Source organism: Lontra canadensis, unplaced genomic scaffold, assembly GCF_010015895.1.
Source record: "Lontra canadensis isolate GAN:19392208 unplaced genomic scaffold, GSC_riverotter_1.0 scaffold41, whole genome shotgun sequence".
NCBI lineage: Eukaryota > Metazoa > Chordata > Mammalia > Carnivora > Mustelidae > Lontra > Lontra canadensis.
The window spans coordinates 8,500,279-8,507,018 of record NW_022631035.1 but is presented as its reverse complement, the minus strand read 5'-3'; positions in this window follow the sequence as shown (position 1 = coordinate 8,507,018).

Genomic DNA, 6,740 nt, shown 5'->3' with positions numbered 1-6,740 from the left:
AGACTTGCATATTATTCCCAGTTTATGTAACTGAGGAAACTGAGTCTCAAAGAACTTGAATAACTTGCCCAAAATCACACAGCTAGCAAGTGACGGAAACAGGATTAAGATCAAGAATGGAGTCAGTCCCAGCTCCATTCAGCCTCTCGGGACTGCTCTGCAAATCCAAGTCAGGGCATGGCTCATCCTGATTTGAATAACTTGAATGTTAAAACCAACATCAAGGAGGGCTAGAGGCCCCTATTTCTTTGTATGTCATTGTGTGGAGATGGTAACTAATAAATGGCTGGTTGATAGGAGAGTTTAAAATGTCTCCTCCAAATGATTTTCCCCTTTTCAAGGTGACGGGGTACATACCAATCTGACTACAGACAAAGCTGGAATTTCACACCCCACTAGGAAGCCTGAGCCACTTGGCTTCAGCCCAGTCCCTGAAAACTAGAAGAGTAGTTAACAATGACATGAGCCCCCAGGGCATATTGTTGAGGGAGCCAAGTTCAAAATTATTCATGACTATGTTGGAACCTCAATGACTAGAAGCAACCTCTTCTCCCTGAAAGTCTAAAATTTTATAAGATAGATGAGAGTGATGAAAATATTACTCCTCCACATAGGGATTTCAGCAACATGGAGGTGTTTTTGAAAATGCCATTCGAATTTTCCGGTTCCTAAAAAGAGACTGGCTTTTACAGCTTGACATAAACTAGGGCCCTGTGCAGGAATCCGAGTTAGAAAGCGTCTCTCATCCGTGGTTTTTCCTCTGATTCCAAACTTTGTGTCCATGTATGTTTGTTCATCCAACCAGTCTTCATATTGCTATCTTTCAAGTTAAAATAAGCAAGTCTTTATGAGTGAGAACAATAGTTAAGTAACTATGCTATGGTGCATCCCGGCATAGAAAAGTCCATATAGCCCATCAAGAAAGGGCTATTTTAATTAGTGTTTAGACTGAAAACTTGATTATCTACATCAGTGTTAGAACAGGGATTGTAAAAATAAACAAAAGCTGCAAACAAACTGGGAATGTCCCACCAGGCTTTGATGTCCATATCCTCGCTTACCCGCTCTTTTCCTACAGTCCCATGGAGAGCATCACAGCAAGTTTCATTGCAGATACTAAAATATCTCAAGTTGCTTTTACAGTGGTCTCAGCACCCCTAAAAGTAGTATACAAGAAATACATCATGATGAAGAGCTTGGACTCGCTCCATAAAAGAAGAACCTAGAATCAGTCCATGATTCCACCTCTGTGTGATCTTGGGCGAGTGGCTTAACCTCTTAGAGCGTCTGCAGTGAGGATTATAACTGCGCACCTTTCACTAGGTTGTGGGGAGTAATAAATAGGATACTTATTAAAAAGCACCCAGCACAGTGCCTGGCACAGAGTGAAGGCTGATATAAATGTGTGCTGTTAACATGATTATATTCTATTCTGCAGATTGTTTTGTGTTGAACACTCAGTAGAGGCTCAATCTAAAAGTGATCATTTGTAACATGAGGGAGAGACAATAATCACAAATTGGAGTACACTGACTACACTGAAGAGTAATTCTGGGAGTTTTAAATTATTTTATTTTTTAAAAAGTATCTCCCTTGTTACATAATCCTTTCCCTGCCTTTCTTGTTCCCATATTTTATACTTTGCCCAAAGAATCATTTAGTGTTCCAAAATATTAGACTCTTATAGGTATTCAGAAGCCCCAGGAGAAATGGAATACATTTACAGACCCATAAACATCTAAATTAGTGCTATAAATGGGAAATATAGTCTATAGTTGGAGAGTGCCCAATACATAATATGTTGTGGCATAGAAGAGACTTCCTTTTTGGTGGCTGGAAAATCTATTTGCTCTAAGTATTCAATTTTAAAATGGATAATAAAAATAAATAATAGGCATGCTTCTGCTTAAATTGCACCTTTCATGGGAGATCTCAAAGAGTTTTTCAACTGTTAATTTATGACCCCTGGGGAAAAGTAGGTGGCAAGTAATATCTTTTTTTCCTCGAATGGAGAAACAGACATAAAGAGGCCCAAGTGACTTGTCCAAGGACACAGGGCAAGCCCTGGCTTTAAGCAAACCATCCCAAAGAAAACACAGATGCAGAGATATTCTCTTTAAATGATTAAAACCTGTATTATTTGCCTATAAAACCTGAGCTAAATGCTAACATTTGTGTAACCATCATACAACCCACACTATTTTCATTAGTATATCGGCTATCTCTTCCTGCAAACTACCACAAAACCTTAGTAGTATATATTGGTAAACATTTATTCTTACTCATGCATCTGCAGGTTGGCTGGAAGTTGAATCTCTAGGCCAGGCTTAAGGCTGAGCCTAACCAGACAGGCCAAGACAAAGGTTAAGTCTGGATCTTCTCCCTGTGTCTACGTGGAGCAGGCGTCTAGCCAGGGCTTAATCATCTCATTGCAATGGCAAAGGAACAAGAGAAGAAACCACGACAGTGTAAGTAAGCCATACCATTTCTATTAATCCCCCCGTGGCATAGATTTCTCTTCATCTACACAAGTCAGTGACTGAGCTCAGATGGAAGGATGGGGAAGTATACTCTCCCCTGTCATGAAGCTGAAAGGACACATGGTCATATCCCAAATGCATTTCCTTGAAAGTATACCAACCCCCCCAATGGAAGAGAGAGAAGGGAATGATTACTCTCAAGCAATAATATAATCTACTATAATCAATACTTATGATTGTTAACATTCCAGACATTTTGTATGGGCTCATCTTTGAAACTCTGGCTGTTCCACATGATTCTGTAACTTCTGCTGGACCACTGACGATCCTGGCTTGGAAGGATGCAATTTAAATAAGACAATGAATACCTCTTGTTACTTCCTAGTATCCAATTAAAGACACCAATCAGATTTAAGAGGAAGCTGCCTAAGGGAATAATCCCGATTTATTTAGATGAAATCATACACGGTGGATCGAAGTAAATAATTTGAGCCGATTTGAGCAGATTTATTGAGTCTATTCACAGACACTGTGAATTGTCCCTGAGATTTCCAAGGAACTGGGGACGTTTGACACCTGTAAAAGGGACAGGGAAGTATCTTTAGTCCATTGATGCTCATTGCAGGTGAGATTCTGTTAACTAATAGTTCTACCTCCGCAATGCCTCAAAACTCAAACACTCCAGGAAGCCACATGAGGATTCGTCCTGGTTTGCAGCATCCTGGTATAAATCTGAGTTCCCCTAAGGTCATTTCATGCTACCACTCTGCTCCTCCAATACTCAATTTGTTTCTCAACCCAGACCAAAATTTCCAACTTGACTGTTCATTGAGGATGAGACACACTCTCTCTCTTCCTCCTCATGCTATGCAGAGCTAAAGAGAAAAAAAAAAAAAAAGGATTAGGGTCCAGTCTCGTCTGAATATTCTACACAGAGATGAGATTTAAGGAGTAGTCATCATTTTAGACAATGAGTAATATGGAAAAGAGTTTAATGCATGGCAAGGCCCAATGAGGTAGCCTGGCTATAGAGGGAAAACAGAAAAACCAGTTGTCCCTTTGACACCACTTTGAAGAACAGCTTTCTCTCCAAGGTAGCCAAGTCCTCTCCAAGTCACTGCCAACCCCTGCCTCCAGGCTCTATCTGAATCACTTTCCTTTCTGGTTAAATCTGTGGATTCCTGTGGGGAGAAGAGTGGCTCCCACTGGCTCAGGACTATTTCTTCAGGTTATATATGTCACAATTTTCCATGCCTTTAACAAGACTCAATTAAAAATTAATCGGTCCAGCATGGCAATTTGAGAGGTAATTGTTTCTTTTCCTGACTCCATGGCCATAGGCAAAAAGCACACCCAGAACCTAAATTAATCATCTAATTGGGATTTTTCCATACTCCAGCCACTCAGCCTTCCAGGGGTCCCAGCAATGTGCTGCCTGACCCTAGTAATTAGATTGCTCCAGTGTCCACTCTGCGGGCTTTCTGCCTTACTTTCCCTTCCAAGTCCCTTTAGTAAAATGGAAAATAGCCATATAGGCTGTTTACCTGGGCCCCCTTCAATGACCAACAGCCTTTATCTTTAGAAGAGGAAATACTGGAAGCAGAGGGCAGGTTAATATATTCAACATGGTTTATAATAGCAAAAGTTGGTTTCAGCCTAACAGCAGTCCTGGATTGGTGAAATACATAGTTTATTCGTATAACACGTAACAATGCAGGTAAAAAAGTAGTAAGGAAGTGCTCTGATTTCGTAGGTCCTTAGGTCAAACCATACACATTCTCACTTAACATGCACAGCAATGCTGCAAGTTGTGCATGTAACTATCTCTTTTTTTCTTTTTTATTTTAAAAAACAGATAAATATATTGAGCATGAAAAGAAATTAGATTACTGCCAGAGGTGTTTGTATTGGTTCATGGTAGCTAACACACACACTACCTTTATATTTGGATAGAAGACATACATTTTGTTTACTGTTCTCCAAGTTAAGATTAATAGCATTTTTTAGTTTCTCTAGAAAAAGAAGTTAAAGGCCTGTATTTTATTATTTCATTTTTTAAACCTTGGCATGAGTTTTGTATTTCCCTAAAGAGATGATATGGAGGAGTCTAAGTATCTTTTTTTTTTTCCTTAAGTTTCTACCTGCAAAAAATTAATTGAAATGTTTCACCATATCCTTCCCATAGATTTATCCATCATACACTGATGACCATAAATTTAAATCTTTTATTTTAGAGCTATGTTTGTTTAAGTGGAAGATAATTCCTTTCATAATGGATATTCAGAAGACCAGCCAATGTTTGAGAGTCTCTTAAAATAGGACTTAAATTCTCTCTCTTCCATGACCGTAAACTTTTATCTTCATCATGCAGTGTTCTGAGTATATATAAACAATAAGCTTATATATTCTTGCACACTGCTATTTATTTGTGAAGACTTTGAATCACCAAAGACATACTTCTTACCTGGTAGGTAATTAAGAAGTTACTTTTAATTGAGTCAACCTGACTATATCCTTCAGTTTCAAGCCAATATCTTTAGTTGATGCTAGTGCCGTATATGTTTTGTAAACTATACAATAACATACAAATATTAACATTTGTATATTGTATAAATATTGTTAATAATAATGGAAATGATGTATTTGTATTGGTAGTTAATAGTATAAAAGAGTTATTCTTACCTAGTGTTAGAATTTCATCTGCCAGTGCAGCCAGTCTCTTCACAACAGTAAATGTAGCATCAATGACACCTTTTCCTTATAGCCTTACAGTTGTATGAAGTTGTGTTTCAATTGCTTAAGTGTCTGCCTGTGGCTCAGGTCATGATCCCAGGGTTCCTGGGATTGAGCCCTATGTTGGGCTCCCTGCTCAGCAGGGAGTATGCTTCTCCCTCTCCCTTTGCCCCTCTCCCCTGCTCGTGTTCTGTCTTTCAAATAAATAAATAAAATCATAAAAAATATAGTCGTATGAAGTTGATGAAGGCCACTGTTTCAATTTCTCTGGGATTACTTATAGGTGTATAAAGAATAGTACCAATACTCTTTCAAAAAATCTTTGGCATATACACCAAAGAAGTGAATAAATAAGAAAGTGGGTAAATTTTTTCTGATACTTGAACCTTTACTTTGGAACTATCAGTCGAAGACTCTAGTTCCATTACTAAAAGATACTGACTCTAGCACAAAATGATTAAACCCATGCTTCTTCATCCCACTAGACACATTTTTCAGACATTTAATTCTGCTTTTACCAGCTCCATCTCAGTCCTGAATAAGACACTCGCTTAATACCTTTACTGACAAAGATATCACACTTAGTCTAATCATGATAGTCAAAATGGTGCTTAGAAGTTTCGAACATCCGCTTTACATGTATAGGGAAGGCAAAGACAAAGGCAATTTTCAATTTATCTTATTTAACGTGTCCTGTAAAAATTTAATGTTTACATCTCATCAGTTCCCAGACCCTATCTGAACATAATAATTTACTAGCTGCTGATGGCATGTTAGAGGCAGCAGTGTTACGATTCTCCCAACTACCTGTGAATCCTAACAGTCCCAGAGCTTTATTAGTCCTCTCCAGACAAAGCATCTCCCCAGAGAGAAGAGTTTGCAGCAAACCCAAAGCTCTCACTTCTTCACATCCGTATCATGAACACTCGAGAGAGCTCCCAAAGACCTCTGACCTTTTCTCCGTGGCTGAGGCTGCCTTAGGGGCTCTTTCTCATGGAGGAAGGTTCACCAGCTTACTTTCCCCTCTCTCCTTCCTCCCTCCCCGGCCAGCCTCACCTGTGATCACCCAGGGTAGGAAGAGACGAAAGCCCCCCCCCCCCAGGCTCTGATAACAGGGTTGCCTGACTGTAATTACAGGCTTTTGCTTCCCAGCTCTCCAAAATGACAGTCACAATCGAGCCTGAAACTCCTCAGTCAGATGGAATCAATTACTGAGCAAAATTGGGAGGTTAATTTTCCCCAGAATGAGATATGCCTTTTAGCTTCGCCATCTCTTTCCCTCCAGCTGGTGGCTTATTTGGATGCATTGTTCTCTGGCCACATGAACAAAGTTCCATTAGGAAGGATTTCCAAGAGAGTTGATTTGAAAAGGAAACTCCATCAGCCCCCAAACTCAATCCATGCTGAATGGGAGAACTGTTATTAACTAAGCAGCATGGATGGCTGGTCACTAAAATTTACATTTGATGGACACGGGGTTAATCCAATAAGAAGAAATAGATTCTTCCACTATACTACCACTCTCTT